At 40.9% G+C, this 26,385-nt stretch overlaps 1 pseudogene; it reads right to left on the bottom strand.

The window, feature by feature from the left end:
- Positions 1-9,552: 9,552 nt before the first annotated feature.
- Positions 9,553-26,385, bottom strand: part of LOC129011440 (zinc finger protein 717-like) — a 49,079-nt pseudogene continuing 32,246 nt past the window's right edge.

The raw sequence follows: 26,385 nt of genomic DNA, 5'->3' as shown, positions 1-26,385 counted from the left end.
TGTGCTCTTCGCAATGAAAATCACTAGGCATTTGCTATGTGATTCTTTCTTTCCTATCATATGGGAGAAAATAGGATTGGGCTGTGTGCCCTGAGAGGGAGGGCACATTTAGATATTTTAGGACTTGTAAATAGAAGACCAAACATCAGAGAGAGAGACTTTGCTTCACTTGTAGTTCAAATGGTTAGTTAGGACAGGCGAAGTGGCTCATGCCTGTAATTCCAGCACTTTGGGAGGTTGAGGCAGGTGGAACACTTGGGCTCATGAGTTCAAGACCAGCCTGAGCAACATGGTGAAACCCTGTCACTACAAAAAATAGAAAAACTAGCCGGGCATGGTGATGCACAGTATTATGAGGTTGCACTTCACTGAAAAACCAAAGATGTTTAGCACTTCCATGAGAACCACACCATCTCACAACTATGAGGTGTAGCAGAAGTCCAGTCCCAAGGACACAAAGAAGACACACCATGTTAATGGAATGACATACTGCAGTGTATCTAGATAAACGCTCCTGGGCCTTGATGAGAGAGATAGATGCAGTCTTGAAGGAACTGATTATGCCGTGATTCTGCATTTAAATATTTGACCTAATTTTAAAAACAAAAATGTATGCACCTTTCATTTTCAAAGTACAGTTGTTCCTCAGTATCTTTGGGAAATCAGCTCCAGAATACCCCATAGATACCAAAAACCATTGATGCTCAAGTCTTATATAAAATGGTATATTTGCATATAACCCATGCTTATCCTTCCATATGCAGTCATGTGACTCATAATGATCTTTTAATCAATAATGAACCATATATATTACCATGGTCCCCTAAGATTATAAATACCTATAGGAAACTTCTTGCAGGAAGTCAGGGACCCCAAATGGAGGGACTGGCTGGAACCACGGCAGAAGAACATAAATTGTGAAGACTTCATGGACATTTATCCGTTCCCAAAATTAATACTTTTATAATTTCTTATGCCTGTCTTTACTGCAATCTCTGAATATAAATTGTGAAGATTTCATGGACATTTATTAGTTCCTAGAATTAATACTTTTATAATTTCTTATGCCTGTCTTACTTTAATCTCTTAATCCCGTCATCTTTGTAAGCTGAGGATATATGTAACCTCCAGACCCTGTGATGATTGCGTTAACTGTACAAATTGTTTGTAAAACATGTGTGTTCAAACAATATCAAATCTGATTGTAAAACATGGGTGTTTGAACAATATGAAATCAGTGCACCCTGAAAAAAAACAGAATAACAGCAATTTTCAGAGAATGAGGGAAGATAACCATAAGGTCTGACTGCCTGCAGGGTCAGGCAGAATACAGCCATATTTTTCTTCTTGCAGAGAGCCTATAGACAGACATGTGAGTAAGAGAATATCACTGAATTCTTTTCCCAGCAAGGAATATTAATAATTAATACCCTGGGAAAGGAATGCATTCCAGGGGGTAGGTCTATAGACAGCCACTCTGGGAGTGTCTGTCTTATGTGGTTGAAATAAGGACTGAAATACACCCTGGTCTCCTGCAGTACCCTCAGGCTTGCTGGGATTGGGAAATTCCAGCCTGGTGAATTCTAGTCAGACTGGTTCTCTGCTCTTGAACCTTGTTTCCTGTTAAGATGTTTATCAAGACAATGTGTGCACAGCAGGACACAGACCCTCATCAGTAGTTCAAATTTGGCCTTCACCTTGTGATCTTTATGGCCCTTTGAAGCATGTGATCCTTGTGACCTACTCCCTGTTCGTACACCCCCTCCCCTTTCAAAATCCCTAATAAAAACTGGCTGGTTTTGCAGCTCAAGGTCTCCATCACAGTCCTACCAAAGTGATGGCACCCCCGGAGGCTCAGCTGTAAAATTTCTGTCTTTGTACTCTTTATTCCTCAGACCAGCCAACACTTAGGGAAAATAGAAAGAACCTACATTGAAATATTGGGGGTTGGTTCCCCCAATAAAACCTGATATGTGGGACTTGATACTAGCACTGCAGATCAAGTAGGGAAAGTGACTGATATTCAATGATGGTGTTAGAACATATGGTTTCTCATATGAAAAAATATAAACATATATACCATCTAGGTTTATGTAAGTACACTTTATGATGCTCACAAAACAAAAATATTGCTTAGTAATGCATGTCTCAGAACATACACATGTCATTAAGCCATGCATGACTGTACTTTATATCATCTCTGGAACACTTTGGTCAATCAAGAAAAATGACCAAGACAAATCTCAATCATTTTAGGAGGTTTATTTGCCAACGTTAAGGACACACACCCAGGAGACAGGTCTATGCCTTTCTTCAAAAATGATTTTGAGGGCTCCAAATTTAAAGGGGAAAGGGTGAAATATTGAGAAATACAGTTTTCATGTAAGACTGAGGTAGGGGGAAAACATTCATTGATACAGTTTGGCTCTGTGTCCCCATCCAGATCTCACCATAAATTGTAATAATCCCCATTTGTCAAGGGTGGGACCAGGAGGAAGTAATTGGATCATGGCGGCAGTTTCCTCTAGGCTGTTCTCATGATAATGAGTCACATGAGATCTGATAGTTTTATAAGTGTCTGGCATTTCCCCTGCTTGCACTCATTGCCTCTCCTACCACCCTGTGAAGAGGTGCTCTCTGCCATTATTGTAAGTTTCCTGAGGCCTCCCCAGCCGTGCAGAGCTGTGAGTCAATTAAACCTCTTTCCTTTATAAATGACCCAGTCTTGAGTATTTCTTCAGAGCAGTATGAGAACAGACTGATACAGTCATCCATGCCTTTGGCTCCGTGAATCTCATTTATACATAACATAGACAAACAGGGAGGGGAACAATCAGATAAGCATTTGTGTCAGGTGGGCAGAGGGGTGAGAACAGACTGATACAGTCATCCATGCCTTTGGCTCAGAGCATCTGCATTTGTACATAACATAGACAAACAGGGAGGGGAACAATCAGATAAGCATTTGTGTCAGGTGGGCAGAGGGGTGACTCTGAGTTCTGTCCTATGCACTGTAAAGATGAGCTATCAGACCAGGCATGGCAGCTCACATCTGTAATCCCAGCATTCTAAGAGGCCAAGGTGGGTGGATCACCTGAAGTCAGGAGTTTGAGACAAGCCTGACCAACATGGAGAAGCCCTCTCTACTAAAAATACAAAATTAGCCAAGTGTGGTGGTGCAGGCCTGTAATCCCAGCTACTTGGGAGGCTGAGGCAAGAGAATTGCTTGAACCCAGGAGGCAGAGGTTGTGGTGAGCTGAGATTGTGCCATTGCACTCCAGCCTGGGCAACAATAGCAAAACTCCATCTCAAAAAAAAAAAAAAAAAAAGGATAAGCTATCAATTTACATTGTCATGATGAATTTTAACAGAAACACTTTACAGATCTTAAAGCACACCAGAAATTTCCTTGTGGAAAAAATATGAGGGAGGGGGCTACAAGATAAAAAGCTTTTTATCTTGTAGCCATCTTATTTAGGAACTAAAAGGAGGAGGCAGGTTTGCATGACCGAGTTCCCAGCTTGACTTTTCCCTTTAGCTTAATGAGTTTGGAGTCCCAAGCTTTATTTTCCTTTCACACTTAGAAGACCAAATACAATGTGGATGTAAATAGTTGTGTTGTTTAGGAAATAATGACAAGAAAAAGTCTGAATATGTTCACTACAGATGCAAGCATCTGATTTTATTTCAAATATTTTGCATCCGAGTTTGTTTATATACACAGATGCTAAACTACAAATACAAAAAGCTGAGTGTACTTACAAGTTAATAGCTGTACACAGGCAGCATAAAATTCTCTTGGTACATGCCAAAAAAATTCCGTGTCCACCCAGGGTGAACACAGCCACTTCCTAAACAGGATGTAAATACGGAGGTTCACTAAGTACAGGAAAGTTACATGACCATATTGGCATTTTAACAGCCATTCCTGAGAAAGAGAATGGGAAAGGGCTTAAGAGTCAGAGGAGAGGAAAAGAGGAAGACAGATGACCACCCACATCAGAAGATGGAGCAGTGAGAACACAGAATAGGGAAGCAATAGTTAAAAGGAAAAAAGTAGAAACAGGATTTGATGTCAATTTGCTGTGCAGAGGGTAAAAAGGGGAGTTTTACTTCCAGGCTATCTGCCATGATCACAGCTAGTTTGTTACTGGTGATGTGAAATTTGGAAAAATAAAAGAACAATATGATGGCCAGAAGTGATACAGAGTTGGACACATCATGTTTGAAATATCTGAGGTCCCATATGTAGGGATATCCAACTGGCAATTGGGAATACAGTTCCAGAGTTCATGAGAGAGACCAAAGCTGGAGATAAAGATTTTGAAAGTATCAGAATTTCAATGGTACCTGAATCCATCAGACCAAATGAACCTAAGAGAATGAAAGGATAAAAAGGAACAAGTACAGAATCTACAGAAACACTAATATTTACAAAGAGAAATAGACTGTTAAGACCAAGAAGGAACTTTCTGAGTTTATTTCACAAATTAAGAAAAGCTCAATATTAGAAAGTCTACTAATACAATTCATCACATTCAGAGTCCTGAGGAGAAGAATCCTTTAATTGTCCACATAGGCATTAAGAAGATAAGTCTTCGAAACAGATTCCAGGTTCCAATTTCTGCATGTAAGAAGCTTAGAAGTGGCCAGGTGCAGTGGCTCATGTCTGTAATCCCAGCACTTTGGGAGACCGAGGTGGGCAGATCACCTGAAGCCAGAAGTTCAAGACCAGCCTGGGCAACATGGCAAAAGCCCGTCTCTACTAAAAATACAAAAATTAGGCTGGGCGTGGTGGCTCACACCTGTAATCCCAGCACTTTGGGAGCCTGAGGTGGGTGGGTCACCTGAAGGCAGGAGTTTGAGACCAACCTGGCCAATGTGGCAAAACCCCATCTTTACTAAAAATACAAAAATTAGCAAAGTGTGATAGCATGTGCCAGTAGTGCCAGCTACTTGGGAGGCTAAGGCAGAAGAATTGCTTGAACCTAGAAGGTGGAAGTTTCAGTGAGCCAAGATCATGCCACTGCACTACAGCCTGGATGACAGAATGAGCTCTGCCTCAAAAAAATAAAAAATAAAATATAATAATACAAAAATTAGCCAGCATGGTGGTGGGTGCCTGTAATCCCAGCTACTCAGGAGGCTGAGGCAGGGAGAATCACTTGAACCTGGGAGCCAGAGGTTGCAGTGAGCTGAGATTGCACCACTGCACTCCAGCCTGGGCAACAAAGTGAGACTCAATCTCAAAAAAAGGAAAAAAAAAAAAGAATGGAAGTAATCAGTCCATCTTAACAACACATGAAAAGCTGAAAAGGTCAGATGTGGTGGCTCATGCCTGTAATCCCAGCACTTTGAGAGGCCAAAGCAGGAGGATCCCTTGAGTCCAGGAGTTTGAGACCAGCCTGGGCAACATAGTGAGACCCCCAACTCTAAAAAAAATTTTTAATAAAACAAATAAAAGCTGAAGAGACAGAAAAATCAACATTTCTTTTTGGATTTGAATGTGAAGAGAGGACATAGGGCAAACCACTGCCCCCAAGATTGGAGAGATAGAGAAGTGAATATAGGAATTTATGGCTTACACGAACAGAGACTCACTACTGAAACCACCTTAGGAACCAGTGCTGGAGCAGAAAATCTTGAACTATAACTGGTGAATTGCTGAAGGTTCCATATGGACAACTCAAGGAGGTAAAAACACCAGGGAGATCCAGTTATGAGGGAGCATAACATTGTAAAATTTACATCCTGGAGCTTCACCAGGCTCCTGTGGCAAATACCTGAGAAAACTCGCTTCCTGCTTCCACCTTTGGGACGGAAAATGGAAAACCATCTTAAAATATGCCAGAGCACCCTGTTCTTAACAAGACTTGTCCTCAGGAGAAATTACTGAACCTCAGCCTAACCTGCTCTCATATAATCAGATCCTAAATGACCTGCTGGAAGGGAAATACCCAACTCCAGCCTATTCCAGTCATCCCTAAAGGGGAAGATAAAAACAGAAACACATGTGAAGTTCATAGTCCAAAAGCAGAGACTCACTTAAACAATGAGGCCCAATCGTAAGACTCCAGAATGCTTTTGCTATGGTCTAAATATTTGTTCCCTGCCCGACCCCCTGCAAAATGTGCCTGTTGAAACTGAGTCTCCAATGCACTAGAATTAAGGAGTGGGGCCTTTGAAAGGTAATGGCAAAGCCAACCTGATTGGGATTAGTGCAATTATGAAAGAGGCCAAAGGAAGCTTCTTTGTCCATTCCAACATGAGAGGACATATAGCTGGCACCATCTATGAGGAATGGGTCTCATCAAACACTGAATCTCCTGGAACCTTGATCTTGGACTTTCTAGCCTCCAAACTGAGCAATAAATTTCTGTTGTTTACAAATTACTTGCTCTAAGTTATGCTGGTATAGCAGCCTGGATGGACTAAGACAGCTTCCCCTCCCCTCCACAGCTTCCCATCATTACTGGATGCACTGTTACAGTAGTTCCTTTTACCTGGTATCTCATATCTAGGGATAAAGAAAAAGCACAAGGCATACTAAAAGGCAAAAAACACAATTTGAAGTGACAGATCTTCAGAACCAGACACAGCTATGATATTGGAATTATCAGACAGGGATTTTTTTAAAAATCTCTGAGTAGTATGCTAAGGGCTTTGATGAACAAAGGAGAGAGCATTCAAGAACAGATAGGCAATGTAAGCAGACAGACAGAAGTCCAAGGAAAGAACAAAAAAGAAACAGTAGCAATAAAAAAAAAATACTGCAGCAGACCTGAAGAATGTCTTTGATTGGCTTATTAGTAGACTGAACACAAAAAAGGAAAGAGTCTGTGAGCTCTGGAAACGTTGAAAGAAACTTTAAAAACTGAAAAGAGTGGAATATAATATCCAAGAACTGTGGGACAGCTAGAAAAGGTGTAACAAAGAGTGATGAGAACACCAGAAGGATAAGAGAGAGAAATAGAAGAAACATCTGCAACAATCATGTCTGACAACTTCCACTGTTAATGTCAGACACCAAACCAAAGATCCAGGAAGCTCAGAGCACACCAGGCAGAATACATGCCAAAAACCTACACCTAGCCATATTATTCTCCAACTGCATAAAATATCAAGTCCAAAAGAAACCAAAGGTGGAGTGGACAACATCTTACCTATAGAGAAACAAAGATAAGAATCACATTTGGGCTGGGCTTGGTGGCTCATGCCTGTAATCCCAGTACTTTGGGAGGCTGAGGTGGGCAGATCATGAGGTCAGGAGATCGAGACCATCCTGGCTAACACGGTGAAACCCCGTCTTCATTAAAAATACAAAAAATTAGCTGGGCAGGGTGGCAGGTGCCTGTAGTCCTAGTTACTTGGGAGGCTGAGGCAGGAGAATGGTGTGAACCCGGGAGGCAGAGCTTGCAGCAAGCCAAGATCGCACCACTGCACTCCAGCCTGGGCAACAGAGTGAGACTCCGTCTCAAAAAAAAAAAAAAAAAGAATTACATTCAACATCTCAGAACCATGAAAGTAAAAAGAGTGGAATGAAATATTAAACATGCTGAGAGAAAAAAAAAAAGCATCAACTTAGATTTCAGTGCCTGTGAGATCTTCTTTCAAAAGTAAATAAGAAATAAAACATTCCTGGGACAAACAAAAGTTGAGTAAACTTGTTGCCAGCAGATGTCATGTGAGAAAATGTTAAACATTATCTAGAGAAAAAAAAGATATACATCTGAACACTGAATCTACATTTTATTTATTTTTATTTATTTATTTTGAGACAGAGTCTCACTCTGTTGCCCAGGCTGGAGTGCAGTGGCACAATCTCGGCTCACTGCAACCTCTGCCTCCTAGGTTCAAGCAATTCTCTGCCTCAGCCTCCCAAGTAGCTGGGATTACAGGCACCCTCCACCATGCCTGGCTAATTTTTTTTTGTATTTTTAGTAGAGACAGTGTTTCACCATCTTTGCCAGGCTGGTCTTGAACTCCTAACCTTGTGATCCACTCATCTCGGCCTCCCAAAGTGCTGGGATTACAGGTGTGAATCTACATTTTAAAAAGAACATTAGAGAAGGAATAAGTGGTGGTAAAATGCTTTTTGCTTTTTTTTTTTTTTGAGATGGAGTCTCACTCTGTCACCCAGGCTGGAGTGCAGTAGCATGATCTTGGCTCACTGCAAGCTCTGCCTTCCAGGTTCATGCCATTCTCCTACCTCAGCCTCCTAAGTAGCTGGGACTACAGGCAACCACCACCACGCCTGGCTAATTTTGTTTTTGTATTTTTAGAAGAGATGGGGTTTCACCATGTTAGCCAGGATGGTCTCAATCTCCCAACCTCATGATCCACCCACCTCGGCCTCCCAAAGTGCTGGGATTACAGGCATGAGCCACCATACCCAGCCACTTACTTTTTATTCTTAATTGACCTAACATATAACAGCTTGCATATAATAACAATGTATGCAATTATATACTTTTTTTTTTGAGACAGAGTCTTGCTCTGTTGCCCAGCCTGGAGTGCAGTGGTGCAATCTCAGCTCACTGCAACCTCCACCTCCTCCCTGGTTCAAGCAATTCTCCTGTCTCAGCCTCCCAAGTAGCTGGGACTACAGGCATGTGCCACCACGTCCAGCTAATTTTTTATATTTTTAGTAGAGATGGGGTTTCACCATGTTAGCAAGGAGGGTCTCCATCTCCTGACCTCATGATCCACCTGCCTCGGCCTCCCAAAGTGTTGGGATTACAGGCATGAGCCACAGCACCTGACCAATTACATACTTTAATATATACAAGGCTATGTATGCTTACATATAAGTGAAACAAATGGCAACAACAATAACACAAGAGATGGGAATATGAGAGAAACTGGTATTACATTTCTATTAGAAGGCAGTTGAAGTAACTGAACTGGTATAGTGTTATTTGAAGGTGGACTTGGATTTGTTGCAAGTCTATACTGCAAACTCCAGGGCAACTAGTAAAAACCAAAGTATAAAAATGCTAAAAAGAGAAAACAGGCCAGGTACAGGGGCTCATGCCAAGGTAGAAAGATGGCTTAAGTCCAGGAGTTAGAGACTATCCTGAGCAACACAGTGAGACCCTGTCCCTACAGAAAAGGCCATGTATGGTGGTGCATACATGTAGTCCTAGCTAATTGCATACATGTAGTCCTAGCTAATTGCACACTTGTGGTCCTAGCTAATTGCATACTTGTAGTCCTAGCTAATTGGGAGACTGAGGTGGAAGGATCACTTGAACCCATGAGGCTGAGGCTACAGGGAGCCATGATCACACACCACTGCACTCCAGCTTGGGTGACTGTCTCAATAAAAAAAAAAAAAGCAATGAGAGGAAACAGAAATCATATAAAATCATCATTTCCATAAAAGGCAGAAAAAGAGTGGAGGACAAAGCAAGAACAAAGAACAATGGAAGTGAATGGAAAACGATATGGCAAAATTAATCCAACTGTATAATCACTCTGAATGTCAATGGTCTAAACGCACCAATGAAAAGACAAATTGTTAGAGCCCATCAAAATAGAGGCACACCTCACTTTATCGAGCTTCACTTTATTTTGCTTGGCAACATCACCTTTTTAACAAGTTAAAGATTTGTGGCCATGAAGTGCTGAGCAGGTCTGACCAGCACCATTTTTCCAACACTGTGTGCTCACTTCACATCTGTGTCACATCTTTTGGCAATCCCCACAATCTTTCAAAGATTTTAGTTATCAAATCTGTTATGATGATCTGTGATCAGTGATTTCTGATGTTACTATTGGAATTGTCTCAGGGTGCTGGAACTCTATAGAAGACAGCAAACATGATGGAAAAATGTTGTGTTTGACTGCTTCATTGACTAGTCATTTCCCTGTCTCTATTTCTCTTCCAGCCCCAATCCCCAAGATACAACAATGAAATTAGGCCACTTCACTCTGCAGTGGCCACCATCTGTTCAAGTGAAAAGAAGTGTGCACATCTGTCACTTCAAATCAAAATGTAGAAATCATCAAGCTTAGTGAAGAAAGCATGTTGGAAGCTAAGACAGGCCAAAGCTAAGCTTCTTGCTTCAGCTACCCAAATTGTGAATGCAAAGAAAAAGTTCTTGAAGGAAGTTATAGGTGCTACTCCAGTGAACACATGAATGATTTTTAAAAAACAAAACAGCCTTTTTACTGATACAGAGAAAGTCTGAGTGGTCTGCATAGAAGATCAAACCAGCCCCAATATTCCCTTGAGACAAAGCCTAATCCTGAGAAAGGCCCTAACTCTCTTCAATTCTATGGAGGTGAAGAGAGGTGAGGAAGTTGCAGAAGAAATGTTTGAAGCTGGCAGAGGTTGGTACATGAGCTTCTAGGAAAACAGCCATATCTGTGACATTAAAATGTGAAGTGTGCTGTAAAAATGGGAACAAGAAAGCCTGCATGATAGCACATCTGTTACAGCATGGTTAAGACCCTCTTGTTGGTAGGCCAGGAGGTAATGGTCACCATTCCTAGACCATTCTCCTAGACCGAGCATGGAGAAATCTGTCCATATTCTCCTAGACCGAGCATGGAGAAATCTGTAATAGTAGCCGGAGAGGTGTAGGTTGTGTGTTCAAGGGAAAAAAGAGTGATTTTGAGGGAACACATAGCCTGCCTCAGCTACATCAGATTTCTCTCCTATATGGGTTTGTTGATGCCTGCTGAGGTGTGACTTCTGGCAAAAGGTTTTCCCACATTCCTTATATTCATAAGGTTTTTTTCCTATGTGTGTTCTCTGATGTATACTGAGGCCTGACTTCTGGGAGAAAGTTTTCCTACATTCATTACATCTAAAGGGTTTTTCCCCTGTGTGAGTTCTGTGATTTACAAAGAGTTTTTGACTTCTGGGAGAAGGTTTTCCAACATTCTTTACATTCAAATGGCTTCTCACCTGTGTGAGTTCTCTGATGTATGGTGAGAACTGTCTTATGGTAAAAAGTTTTCCTACATTCATCACATTCATAGGGTTTCTCTCCTGACTGAGTTCCCTGATGCATATTGAGGTTTGACTTGTGACAAAAGGTTTTCCCACACTCATTACATTCATAAGGTTTTTCTCCAGTATGGGTTCTATGATGTACAGTGAGGACTGACTTCTGACTGAAGGTTTTTCCACATTTGCTACATTCAGAGGGTTTCTCCCCCATGTGAATACCTTGATGCTTCTGAAGATTTGCCTTCTGATGAAAGGATTTTCCACATTCATTACATTCATAGGGCTTTTCCCTGGTGTGAGTTCTCTGATGTACAATAAGGTATGATTTCTGACAAAAAGTTTTTCCACATTCATTACATCCATACGGTTTTTCCCCTGTGAGAGTTCTCCGGTGTACAGTGAGGAATGACTTGTGATGAAAGGTTTTTCCATATTCATTACATATGTAAGGTTTCTCCCCTGTGTGAGTTCCCTGATGGGTGCTGAGATTTGATTTCTGATGAAAGGTTTTTCTACATTCATTACATTCATAGGGTCTTTCCCCTGTGTGAGTTCTCTTGTGTATCCCAAGGTTTAACTTATTGATAAAGGTTTTCTCACATTCATTGTATTCATAGGGTTTTTTGCCAGTATGAGTTCTCTGATGTATAGTTAGGAATGACTTACAGTGAAAGGATTTTCCACATTCATTATATTCATAGGGTTTTTCCCTGTGTGAGTTCTGTGATGTACTCTAAGGTATGACTTGTGGCTATATGTTTTTCCATATTCATTACATGCATATGGTTTTTCCCCAGTATGAGCTCTCTGATGGACAGTGAGGAATGACTTACAGTGAAAGGTTTTCCCACATTCATTGCATTCATAGGGTTTTTCCCGTGTGAGTTCTCTGATGTATCCTGAGGTTTGACTTATTGATAAAGGGTTTTCCACACTCATTACATTCATAGGGTTTTTCCCCTGTGTGTGTTCTCTGATGGACAGTAAGCCTTGACTTATGGCTACATGCTTTTTCACAATGGTCACATGCATAGGGCTTTTCCCCAGTGTGAGTTCTATGATGTATTGTGAGGTATGACTTCTGGCTAGATTTTTCCACATTGACTACACTGATAGGGCTTTTCCCCTGAGTGAGTTCTGTGATGTAAAGTGAGAAGTGACTGACGGTGAAAAGTTTTTCCACATTCAATACATTTGTAGGGTTTAACCCCTGTGTGAGTTCTCTGATGTAAAGTGAGGAATGACTTACGGTGAAAGCTTTTTCCACATTCATTGCATCCACAGGGCTTTTCCCCTGTGTGAATTCTCTGATGGATAGTGAGGCTGGACTTATAGCTGAACAATTTTTCACACCAGTTACAGGAATAAAGTTTTTCCCCAGTAGGCATCTTGTGCTGTATTGTAAGGTCTGATTTGTTAATGGAGGGTTTCTCACATTCAACACATTCATAGGGTTTCTCTCCTGTGTGTGTCTGCTGAGGTTTAGTGAAGTCAGACTTTCTACAGCAAGTTGGCTGTCCTACCTGAGTTATCCCTTGGATAATAACAGCTGAGTTATTACAAGCTTTCTCATATTCATTATATTTACCAAAAGTCTGTCCTATATGAACCCTCTTATGTATAAAGAACATTGCCTCTGTGTTGAAAGTTTTCCCTTGTTCATTACATTGAAAAGGCTGCAGCAGAGTTTGAATCTTGTGATGCTGAGTAAGATGTTCATGATGTCTGTGGGATCTCCTGGTTATATCAGGGACATGAGGTTTCTCTCCAGACTGTGTCTCACCAGGCTTAATAGGGAAAAGCACATTCTGGCAAACATTAAACTGCCCAGGCTTCATTCCTGAACTGTTTCCATTATTTATAATCAGATTTAGAACATGGTTTGAGTTCAAATTAAATGTTTTTCCTAATTCAACTCTCTCTTGAGTTGATGTGTTGCTGTTGGTGATTACAATTTGCCAGAAAAATCTATCATGACTTTCATGGCTCCTTTCAATGAGGTCATCAATGATCTGGACAGCTGAAATGAGAAAAAGGTATCCATGAACCACACATGAGCAAGTCTTACAGAATGCTTGTGTAAAGGTAAAAAAAATTACTTCCTATTCCAATGGAGTAAGATTTGATAAAAATTAATAATGGGTATTGGTTTTATATGCATATGGTTCCTGTTCCTACTGACATAATGTAATAAACCAGTATATTTTCTAATGTTCAACTGAGTTTTCCTTTGCATTTTGAAGTTTTCCTATTCTTTTTTATTTCACAAAGAATTATTTGGTAATAATATGCATCTACTTCCTACTCATAGGTTTTAATAAGTGCTCATTATCTGTCATTTGTTTTCTCTCTTTTTTCTATTTATTCATATAACAATAGTGGCTGTTTTAATAGCTGATGTTTTTTCATTATTCTTCTTTGAAGATAGCCAGTTTTTCCTGGGTTAGCAACTGGCAGGTACAGGAGATGGCCATTTTTCTGTCTCCTAAGCATGGAAGTAGCTTGTGGACAGGATTTTGCCTATTTGTTAACCTTTCACTCCTCCCTGAGAATGGTTAAATGTGTCTGGAGGTTTTCCAAGCAGAAAATCTCTTATTCCCCATGTTAAACAAAAACAGATCCTGGCAAATTCCTACTTAAGCATGACATCCCCTGCTTCCCAGATCCGTAATAGGCATAGAAGCTCCAGTCAAAAAACCATACTGGTGATCTGAAGGATTGGTTCTGCAACTCAGGCTGTGCCCGTCATCTTTGAAAAGTGTATTTCTGGTTCCTTCTGAGATCAACAGCCCTGCCCCTCTTCACTCACACATCCCTGCTTGATAATTCACCATTTTTGAAGGGTTTTATTTTGTGTTTTGGAGTTTCAGATGTCACACAGTTTTATATAAAAATGAAGTTTTCTGTACATTTCTCATCTTCAAATGGTAACTACAAACTCCACTCTCAAACAGAAATCTGAGCCCTTCAACAGGAAATAATTGGTTTCTTTGGACTTGAGACTCAGAATCTTCTGGTTCTCCTCCCAAGTCCAGCACCACCCCTATCCAGGCCCCTATGATGGGTTCTCCTCAGCTTCATAATTTCTTTCTGAGACAGGATCTTACTCTGTTACCCAGGCTGGGGTGCAGTGTTGCTATCATAGCTCACTGAAGCTTCAAACTCCTGAGGTCAAGCAATCCTTCCACCTCAGCCTCTCAAGTATAAAAACTCAGATTACAAACCCATGTCACCATACTCAGCTACTATTTTTTTTTTTGTAGGGGGGGTCTACAAGGATCACTTAAGGCCAGAAGTTTGAGACCAGCCTGGGCAATAGAACAAGATCTCATCTCTACAAACAATAAAAAAGCAGTGAGGTGTGGTGGCACACACCTGTAGTCCTAGCTACTTGGGAGGCTAGGGTGTGAGGAACACTTGAGCCCAGGAGTTCATCATTACAGTGAACTATAATCATGCCACTGCACTTGAGTCTGAGAAACAGAACGAGAACCATCTGTTTAATAAAAAATAAAAAAAGAAGAATAAAGCTACAGCTTAAAAAGAAACACTATTTTCATCATCACTGTTATAATGACTGATTCTTAAAAATCACTTAAGATACATTAAAAGGATAAATAAATGCATGAATGTCTAAAAAAATTTTTTAAGATACTACATCAGAAGAGAGGAAAAGGGGAAAATAGAGAAAATAAATAGCAAAGAAAAAGGCCTAAGGAGAGGATGGCAGGTATTGGATTTGGGGTAAATAGAAGAAGATACTCAGAAAAATAAAAGACTGGGATATATGCATGAGATCTACCCCTGGGGACTATATAATGCACATTTAATGCAGACCAACAGTCTTCAGGTCGAAGACCTAGGGAAAAAAGTGGTGAAAACAAGATAACACTGCCAAAATCTGCTAGGCATTACTCCTCCAGGCCTCCCTGCCCAGTATTCACCGACTGACCTGAAAGTCTCAGGTCTGGGGCTTCTACTATCCATGGCTCTGCTCCTTGCTCTAGCTTGAAGATCATCTCAGGTTTGGTAATGTGATGCCCTGGTAATGAGAAACAATGGAAGACTTTGTCAAACCACTAAGTCAAATACTTTTCAGAATGACAACAGCTGGGCTTCAGGGACTGTGCAATGAAGGAGCCAATTTGAATATTTCATTACAGAGTAATGACACATTTTTCATCAACTGGAATCTTACAAGTAAATATTATTATACCTTAAAAGGGTTGCTATATTTACCAACAACAAAACACATTCCTGGGAGTTACTGGGAAGTTTCACTCACCCAATGATACCAAGCTGCTGTAGGTCTCCAGCATCACATCCCTGTACAGTGTCCTCTGAGTGTCATCCAGGTCCTGCCACTCCTCCCAGATGAAGTGCACAGCTACCTCCTCAAAGGACACCAACTCCTGTAACGATACCAGGCTTTTGTAGGTCTCCAGCATCACGTCCCTGTACAGGGTCCTCTGATTATCATCCAGGTCCTGCTACTCCTCCCAGGTGAAGTGCATGGTCACCTCTTCAAAGGACACCAACCCCTGTAATGGCACATTTTTCCTCAAGTCAAAGCATCAGCCCAGGGTCAAAAGAACAAGATCTGGGAATTCACTCTTTTGTGTGTCCATGTGTCTTATATGTATTTTACATAAGATGTAGTTTGTTTTGTACTGTTTGTGGTGGGAGAAGCAGTAATCACAGTAGAAATATGCTTCCACTCTAATAACTTATGAATTAATAAAATTGTATTACAAAGTTCACCTTATAGATCTAGAACCACCCTTGTTGCTAGGGATAAAAGTATAAACAAAATGCAAGACCCTCTCTCTACAAAAATAATTTAAAAATAGGCATATTCCTGCATGCCTGTAGTCCTGGCTACTCTGGAAGCTGAGGCTGAATGGTTGCTTGAGCCCACGAGTTTGACAGTGCAGTGAGTTATGATCACACCACTGCACTCCAGCCTGGCCAACAGAGACCCTATCTCTCAAAAAAAAAAAAGAGGAATAAAATTCTACTCCTCAAAGGAGCTCATGATCTGGTTATGAATATACAAGTATAAACACATACTGGGAATAATGTTTAGGTGAACTCATTGAGACACAAGTTCAATGCAGACTAGGATAAGAGAGGAGAAAATAAATTTTGTTTATTTTGCATCATGAGGTTCCACTTTACTGAAAAATCAGGTTTTGGCTCTTCCACATGAACCATGAATTCTCATGACTATGAGAAAGTATCAGAAGTCTACTCACAAAGGCAACAAGAACACACACCACTTTATGGAACTCTGGACAGCACCATGCCTAGATGAATGATCCTGGGCAGTGATGAAAGTTAAATGCAATATTTAAGGAACTGATTATGCAGTGATTCTGCATTTAAATATTTTACCTAATTTCAAAAATTCTTATGCACCTATCATTTTTACATTACATTACTTCCTCAGTATCCATGGGGACTGATTCCAAGATACCCCCAGATACCAAAATCCAGATTGGATAACTCTCTTATATAAACTAGTCTCATATTTGCATATAACTTATGCACATCCTCCTGTATACAGTCATGAGCTGCATAATAACATTTCAGTCAGTGATGAAACATGTATATCACCATAGTCCCATAAGATGATGATGAAGAAACATATACAGAAACCTGATATTGGCATCACAGATGAAGTGCAGAAAATGATATTCAATAATGTCTCTGAGCCATCTGGTTACCCATATACCAAAAACATATAAATAAAAATATATATATCATGTAGGTTTTTGTAACACTATGATGTTCACAAAACAATGAAATTACCTAAAGATGCATTTCTCAGAAAGTACTCCCAATCAGTAAGCCATGCACGACTGAACTTTAAATCTTTAGATTACATATAATACTGAATACAATGTAATGCTACATAAATGGTCATTGTGCTGTACTGTTTAGGAAATAATGACAAGAAAAATTTCTGTAGATGCTCTGCACAGAGACAACCATCTATTTTTGTGGGAATATTTTCAATCTGAAGTTGGCTGAAGCCGCAGATGCAAAACCCATGGATACAAAAGGGTGTGCATACTTAAAAGCATATACACTGGCATTTCAAAATTTCCTTTCTATGGGACAAAAAATTGCTGTATCCACCCAGGGTGAACACAGCCACTTCACAAACAGGTGTAAATAAGGAGGTCCAGTAAGGACAGAAAAGTTACATGACCATATTGGCATTTTAACAGCCATCCCTGAGAAAGAGAATGGGAAAGGGCTTAAGGGAAAGTCAGAAGGGAGTAAAGAGGAAGACAGATGACCACCTACATTAGGACATGGAGTGTGAGAATACACAATAGGGAAGCAGTACTTGAAAGGAAAAAAATGTAGAAACAGGATTTGGTACCAATTTGCTGTGCAGTGGGTAAAAAGGGGAGTTGTTTCCAAGTTATCTGCCATGATCCAGCTAGTTTGGTACTGGTGTTGTGAAGTGAAATTTGTAAAAATAAAAGAATATGATAACCAGAAGTGACACAGACTTGGACATATCATGTGTGAAACATCTGAGATTCCATATTGGGAATGTCCAACTGGCAATTGGGAATATGGCTCCAGTGGTTCAGAAAAGAGATCAAAACTAAACATAAAGATTTGGAAATTACCAGAATTTCAATGGTTCCTGAATCCATCAGACCAAATGAACATAAGAGAATGAAAGAATAAAAGAAACAAGTACAGAATCTACAGAAACACTAACATTTACACAGGAAGAGAAATAGACTGTGAAGACCAAGAAGGAACTTTCTGAGTTTATTCCACAAACAAAGAAAAGTTCAGTATTCAGAAGTCTACTAATATAATTCATCACCATCATAGTCCTGTGGAAAAAAATCCTTTAACTGTACACATAGGCATTGAGAAGATAGTTTTAGAAACACATTCCAGGTTCCTATTTCTGCATGTAAGAAGCTTGGAAGTAATCAATAATTACTTTACAATAATTAATTTTAATAATAATCAACAACAAATTAATATGACACAATCTTAACAACAAATAAAAAGCTGAACAGACTAAAAAATCAACAATTCTTTCTAGATTTGAAACTCAGGAGAGGACAGAGGGCAAACCACTGCCCCCAGAATTGCAGAGACAGAGAAGTGAATATAGGACTTAATGGCTTACAGGAACATGGACTCACTACTGAAGCCAACTTTGGAACCAGTGCTGGAGTAGAAAAACTCAAACCATAACGGGTGAAAGGCTGGAGGATCCGTGTGGACAACTCTAAGTGGTAAAAACTACAAAGAGATAGAGTTATTATGGGGGAGGCGGCACAATACTGTAAAATTCTCTCATGGAGCTTCACCAGGCTCCTGTGACAAATACCTGAGAAAACTCCCCTCCTGCTTCAACCTTTGGGAAGGAAAAAGGAAAACCATTTTGAAATATGCCAGAGCACCCAGTTCTTAACAAGGCTTGTCCACAGGAGAAACTACTTAACCTCAGCCTAATCTGCTCTAGTATAATCAGAACCTAAATAACTGAGGGAAAGGGAATTATCCCCTTCCACTGCAGCCTATTCCAGTCATGTTCCACTTGAGGTGGAAAATTAAACAGAGGAACACTTCTGAGGTTCACAGTATAGACCCAATCATAGCATTCCAGAACATGGCTGCTGGGGTCTGCATGTTTGTTGCTCACATACAATACCCAAACACTGCTCCTGAGGTCTGAATGTTTCTCTCTCACGTAGGATTCCATAACACTGCTACAAGGGTCTGTTTGTCCGTCACATAGGATTCCAGAACACTGCTATGAGGGTCTGAATATTTGTCCCTCACATAGGATTCCAGAACATTGATGCTGGGGTCTGAATGTTTGCCTTTAACATAGGATTTCAGAACACTGCTGCTGGGGTCTGAATGCTTGTCCCTCACATAGGATTCCAGAACACTCCTGCTGGGGTCTGAATGTTTGTTCCTCACATAGGACTGCAGAACACTGCTAGGAGTGTCTGAATGTTTCTCCCTCACACAGGATTCCAGAACACTCCTGCTGTGGTCTGAATGTTTGTTCCTCACATAGGACTCCAGAACACTCCTGCTGGGGTCTGAATGTCTGTCCCTCACATAGAATTCCAGAACATTGCTACGAGGGTCTGAATGTTTGTCCCTCACATAGGATTCCAGAACACTGCTGCTGGGGTCTGAATGTTTCTCCCTCACATAGGATTCCAGAACACTGCTACGAGGTTCTGAATGTTTGTCCGTTACTTAGGATTCCAGAACACTGCTACTGTGATCTGAGTGTCTGGCCCTCACATAGGATTCCAGAACACTACTGCAAGAATCTCAATGTTTGTCCCTCCCATAGGATTCCAGAACACTGATGTAATGGTCTGAATGTTTGTCACTCACATAGGATTCCAGAACACTGCTGCTGGGGTCTGAATGTTTCTTCCTCACATAGGATTCCAGAACACTGTTGCTGTGGTGTGAATGTCTGTCCACCACATAGGATTCCAGAACACTGCTGCTGTGGTCTCAATGTTTGTCCCTCACATAGGATTCCAGAACATGGCTGCTGTGGTCTGAATGTTTTTCCCTCACATAGGATTCCAGAACACTGCTACAAGGGTGTGAATGTTTATCCATCACATAGGATTCCAGAACACAGCTGCTGTGGTCTGGATGTTTTTCCCTCACATAGGATTCCAGAACACTAATGCAATGATCTGAATGTTTGTCCCTCACATAGGATTCCAGAAATCTGATTCCAGGGTCTGAATGTTTGTACCTCACATAGGATTCCAGAACACTGCTGCTGGAATCTGAGTGTTTGTCCCACACATAGGATTCCAGAAAACTGCTGCGACAGTCTGAATGTTTGTCCCTCACATAGGACCCCAGAACACTGCTGCTGGCATCTGAATGTTTGTCCCTCACATAGGATTCCAGAAGACTGATGCGAGGGTCTGAATGTTTGTCCCTCACATAGGATTCTAGAACACTGCTGCTGTGGTCTGGTTTTTTTTTTTCTTTTTGTCTTTTTTAAATTACTTTATTTATATTTATTTTTAATTGACATATGACATTGCATGTTTTTGTAATGTAAAATGTGAGGGACAAACATTCAGACCAATGCAGTAGCATTCTGGAATCCTATGTGAGGGACAAACATTGAGACTCCCACAGTAGTGTTCTGGAATCCTATCTAAGGGATAAACATTCAGACCCCAGCAGCAGTGTTCTGGAATCCTATGTGAGGGACAAAGTATGTATACATTGTGAAAAGGTCAAATCTAGCTCATTAACAAATACATCAACTCACATAGTTATCATTTTTCTGGTGAATACACAAAACATTCACTTTCTATTTCTCAAGAATACAATATATCATCATCAATTACAGTCACCTTGTTCTACAATACATCTCCTGAAATTTATTCCTTCTATCTTACTCTAAGTATGTATCCTCTGATTAACATCACCACAACTCCCCTTGACCCCTAGCTCTGATACCCACCATTGTACTTTGTACTTCCATGAGATCAACTTTTTTACATAAAAGTAGGAGTCATATCATGATATATTTCTCTTTCTGTGCCTGGCTTATTTAACTTAATGTATTGTCCTCCAGGTTCATCCATGTTGTTCACAAATGACGGCGTTTTCTTTTTTCTACTGCCAAATAATATGCCACATTTTCTTTCTTTTTTTATATATTTTCCTTATTGAATTTTTTATATTTTTTATTATACTTTAAGTTCTAGGATACATATGCACAATGTGCAGGTTTGTTACATATGTATACATGTGCCATGTTGGTGTGCTGCACCCATTAACTCATCATTTACATTAGGTATATTTCCTAATGCTATACCTCCCCCCTCCCCCTACCCCACAACAGGCCCCGGTTTGTGATGTTCCCCTTCCTGTGTACACGTGTTCTCACTGTTCAATTCCCACCTATGAGTAAGAACATACAGTGTTTGGTTTTTTGTCCTTCCAATAGTTTGCTGAGAATGATGGTTTCCAGCTTCATCCATGTCCCTACAAAGGACATGAACTCATCAATTTTTATGGCTGCATAGTATTCCATGGTGTATATGTGCCACATTTTCTTAATCCAGTCTATCATTGTTGGACATTTGGACATTTGGGTTGGTTCCAAGTCTTTGCTATTGTGAGTAGTGCCGCAATAAACATATATGTGCATGTGTCTTTATAGCAGCATGATTTATATACCATTGGGTATAATTCCAGTAATGGGATGGCTGGGTCAAATGGTATTTCTAGCTCTAGATCCCTGAGGAATCACCACACTGTCTTCCACAATGGTTGAACTACTTTACAATCCCATCAACAGTGTAAAAGTGTTCCTATTTCTCCACATCCTCTCCAGCACCTGTTGTTTCCTGATTTTTAATGATCGCCATTCTAACTAGTGTGAGATGATATCTCATTGTGGTTTTGATTTGCATTTCTTTGATGGCCAGTGATGATGAGCATTTTTTCATGTGTCTGTTGGCTGCATAAATGTCTTCTTTTGAGAAGTGTCTGTTCATCTCCTTTGCCCACTTTTTAGTGGGGTTTTTTCTTGTAAATTTGTTTGAGTTCTTTGTAGATTCTGGATATTAGCCCTTTGTCAGACGAGTAGATTGCAAACATTTTCTCCCATTCTGTAGGTTGCCTGTTCACTCTGATGTCTTTTGCTGTGCAGAAGCTCTTCAGTTTAATTAGATCCCATTTGTCAATTTTGGCTTTTGTTGCCATTGCTTTTGGTGTTTTAGACATGAAGTCCTTGTCCATGCCTATGTCTTGAATGGTATTGCCCAGGTTTTCTTCTAGGGTTTTTATGGTTTTAGGTCTAACATTTAAGTCTTTAATCCATCTTGAATTAATTTTTGTGTAAGGTGTAAGGAAGGGATCCAGTTTCAGCTTTCTACATATGGCTAGCCAGTTTTCCCAGCACCATTTGTTAAATAGGGAATCCTTTCCCCATTTCTTTCATCAGGTTTGTCAAAGATCAGATAGTTGTAGATGTGTGGTATTATTTCTGAGGGCTCTGTTCTGTTCCATTGGTCTATATCTCTGTTTTGGTACCAGTACCATGCTGTTTTGGTTACTGTAGCCTTGTAGTGTAGTTTGAAGTCAGGTAGCGTGATGCCTCCAGCTTTGTTCTTTTGGCTTAGGATTGACTTGGCAATGCAGGCTCTTTTTTGGTTCCATATGGACTTTAAAGTAGTTTTTTCCAATTCTGTGAAGAAAGTCATTGGTAGCTTGATGGGGATGGCATTGAATCTATAAATTACCTTGGGCAGTATGGCCATTTTCACGATATTGATTCTTCCTATCCATGAGCATGGAATGTTCTTCCATTGGTTTGTGTCCTCTTTTACTTTGTTGAGCCGTGGTTTGTAGCTCTCCTTGAAGAGGTCCTTCACATCCCTTGTGAGCTGGATTCCTAGGTATTTTATTCTCTTTGAAGCAATTGTGAATGGGAGTTCATTCATGATTTGGCTCTCTGTTTGTCTGTTATTGGTGTGTAAGAATGCTTGTGATTTTTGCACATTGATTTTGTATCCTGAGACTTTGCTGAAGTAGCTTATCAGCTTAAGGAGATTTGGGGCTGAGACGATGGGGTTTTCTAGATATACAATCATGTCATCTGCAAACAGGGACAATTTGACTTCCAAGAAATAACTAAGATCAGAGCAGAACTGAGGAAGATAGAGACACAAAAAACCCTTCAAAAAATCAATGAATCCAGGAGGTGGTTTTTTGAAAAGATCAACAAAATTGATAGACCACTAGCAAGACTAATGAATAAAAGAGAGAAGAATCAAATAGATGCAATAAAAAATGATAAAAGGGATAGCACCACTGATCTCACAGAAATACAAACTACCATCAGAGAATACTGTAAACACCTCTACACAAATGAACTAGAAAATCTAGAAGAAATGGATAAATTCCTCGACACATAAACCCTCCCAAGACTAAACCAGGAAGAAGTTGAAATAACAGGCTCTGAAATTGAGGCAATAATAGCTTGCCAACCAAAAAAAGTCCAGCACCAGACAGATTCACAGCCGAATTCTACCAGAGGTACAAGGAGGAGCTGGTACCATTCCTTCTGAAACTATTCCAATCAATAGAAAAAGAGGGAATCCTCCCTAACTCATTTTATGAGGCCAGCATCACCCTGATACCAAAGCCTGGAAGAGACATAACAAAAAAAGAGAATTTTAGACCAATATCCCTGATGAACATCGATGCAAAAATCCTCAATAAAATACTTGCAAACCGAATCCAGCAGCACATCAAAAATCTTATCCACCAAGATCAAGATGGCTTTATCCCTGGGATGCAAGGCTGGTTCAACATATGCAAATCAATAAACGTAATCCAGCATACAAACAGAACCAAAGACAAAAACCACATGATTATCTCAATACATGCAGAAAAGGCCTTCGACAAAACTCAGCAGCTGTTCATGCTAAAAACTCTCAATGAATTAGGTATTGATAGGATGTATCTAAAAATAATAAGAGCTATTCATCACAAACCCACAGCCAATGTCATACTGAATGCGCAAAAACTGGAAGGATTCCCTTTGAAAACTGGCACAAGACAGGGATGCCCTCTCTCATCACTTCTGTTCAACATAGTTTTGGAAGTTCTGGCCAGGGCTGTCAGGTAGGAGAAAGAAATAAAGGGTATTCAATTAGGAAAAGAGTAAGTCAATTTGTCCCTGTTTGCAGTGGTCTGTTTGCCCTCACATAAGATACCAGAATACTACTGCTGTGGTCTGAGTGTTTGTCCCTCACATAGCATTCCAGAACACTGCTGCTGTGGTCTGTTTGTCCCTCACATAGGATTCCAGAACACTGCTACAACGGTCTGAATGTTTGTCCATCACATAGGATTCCAGAACACTGATGCTAGGGTCTGAGAGATTGTCCCTCAATTAGGATTCCAAAACACTGCTACAAGGGTCTAGATGGTTTGTCCCTTGCATTGGATTCCAGAACACTGCTGTGAGGGTTTGAAAGTTTGTTCCTCACATAGGATTACAGAACACTCCTGCTGTGGTCTGAATGTTTGCTCCTCACATAGGATTCCAGAACACTGCTACGAGGGTCTGAATGGTTTGTCCCTCGCATAGGGTTCCAGAACACTGCTGCTGGGGTCTGAATGTTTGTCCCTCACATAGGATTCCAGAACACTGCTATGAGGGTCTGAATGTTTGTCCCTCACATAGGATTCCACAACACTACTGCTGTGGTCTCAATGTTTGTTCCTCATCTAGGATTCTACAACACTGCTGCAGTGGTCTGAATGTTTCTCCCTCATGTAGGATTCCAGAACACTCCTGCTGTGGTCTGAATGTTTGTCCCTCACATAGGATTCCAGAACACAGCTGATGGGGTCTGCATATTTGTCCCTCACATGGGATTCCAGAACACTGCTACAAGGGTCTGAATGTTTGTCCCTCACATAGGATTCAAGAACACTGCTAAGAGGATCTGAATGTTTGTCCCTCACATAGGATTCCACAACATTCCTGCTGTGGTCTGAATGTTTCTTCCTCACATAAGATTCCACAATACTGCTGCTGTGGTCTGAATGTTTCTCCTTCACATAGGATTCCAGAACACTGCTGCTGGGGTCTGAATGTTTGTCCCTCACATAGGATTCCAGAACACTGCTACAAGGGTCTGACTGTTTGTCCCTCACATAGGATTCCACAACACTCCTGCTGTGGCCTGAATGTTTTTCCCTCACATAGGATTCCAGAACACTGCTACGAGGGTCTGAATGTTTGTCCCTCACATAGGATTCCAGAACACTCCTGCTGTGGTCTGAATGTTTGTCCCTCACATAGGATTCCAGAACACAGCTGATGGGGTCTGCATATTTGTCCCTCACATGGGATTCCAGAACACTGCTACAAGGGTCTGAATGTTTGTCCCTCACATAGGATTCAAGAACACTGCTAAGAGGATCTGAATGTTTGTCCCTCACATAGGATTCCACAACATTCCTGCTGTGGTCTAAATATTTGTTCCTCACATAAGATTCCACAATACTGCTGCTGTGGTCTGAATGTTTCTCCTTCACATTGGATTCCAGAACACTGCTGCTGGGGTCTGAAAGTTTGTCCCTCACATAGGATTCCAGAACACTGCTACGAGGGTCTGAATGGTTTGTCCCTTGCATAAGATTCCAGAACACTCCTGCTATGGCCTGAATGTTTTTCCCTCACATAGGATTCCAGAACACACCTGCCATGGTCTGAATGTTTGTCCCTCACATAGGATTCCAGAACACTGCTATGAGGGTCTGAATGTTCGTCCCTCACATAGGATTCCACAACACTCCTGCTGTGGTCTGAATGTTTGTCCCTCACATAGGATTCTGGAACACTGCTGCTGGGTTCTGAGTGTTTGTCCCTCACATAGGATTCCAGAACACTGCTGCTGTGGTCAGAATGTTTGTTCCTCACAAAAGGAATCCAGAACACTCCTGCTGTGGTCTGAATGTTTGTCCCTCACATAGGATTCCAGAACACTACTGCTGGGTTCTGAGTGTTTGTCCCTCACGTAGGATTCCACAACACTGCTGATCTGGTCTGAATGTTTGTTCCTCACATAGGACTCCAGAACACTGCTACAAGGGTCTGAATATGTGGCCCTCACATAAGATTCCAGAACATTCCTCCTGTGGTCTGAAAATGTGTCCCTCACATAGGATTCCAGAACACTGCTGCTGGGATCTAAATGTTTGTCTGTCACATAGGATTCCAGAACACTCCTGCTGTGGTCTGAATGTTTCTCCCTCACATAGGATTCCAGAACACTGCTATGAGGCTTTGAATGCTTGTCCCTCACAGAGGATTCCAGAACCCTGCTGCTGGGGTCTCAAAGTTTCTCCCTCACATAGGATTCCAGAACACTGCCACGAAGGCCGGAATGTTTGTCCCTCACATAGGATTCCACAACACTCCAGCTGTGGTCTGAATGTTTGTCCCTCACATAGGATTCCAGAACACTGCTGCTGGGTTCTAAGTGTTTGTCCCTCACATGGGATTCCAGAACACTGCTATGAGGGTCCGAATGTTTGCCCCTCACATAGGATTCCAGAACACTGCTATGAAGGTCTCAGTGTTTGTCTCTCACATAGGATTCCAGAACACTGCTACGAAGGTCTCAATGTTTGTCCCTCACATAGGATTCCAGAACACTCCTGCTGTGGTCTCAATATTTGGCCCTCACATAGGATTCCAGAACACACCTGCTGTGGTCTGAATGTTTAGCCCTCACATAGGATTCCAGAACACTGCTGCTGGGCTCTGAGTGTTTGTCCCTCACATAGGATTCTAGAACATTGCTGCTGTGGTCTGTCTGTCCCTCACATAGGATTCCAGAACACTG

The sequence above is a fragment of the Pongo pygmaeus genome, chromosome 1 (genome assembly GCF_028885625.2).
Source record: "Pongo pygmaeus isolate AG05252 chromosome 1, NHGRI_mPonPyg2-v2.0_pri, whole genome shotgun sequence".
In the NCBI taxonomy this organism is placed as follows: Eukaryota; Metazoa; Chordata; class Mammalia; order Primates; family Hominidae; genus Pongo; species Pongo pygmaeus.
This window is presented reverse-complemented; position numbering and strand designations above follow the sequence as displayed.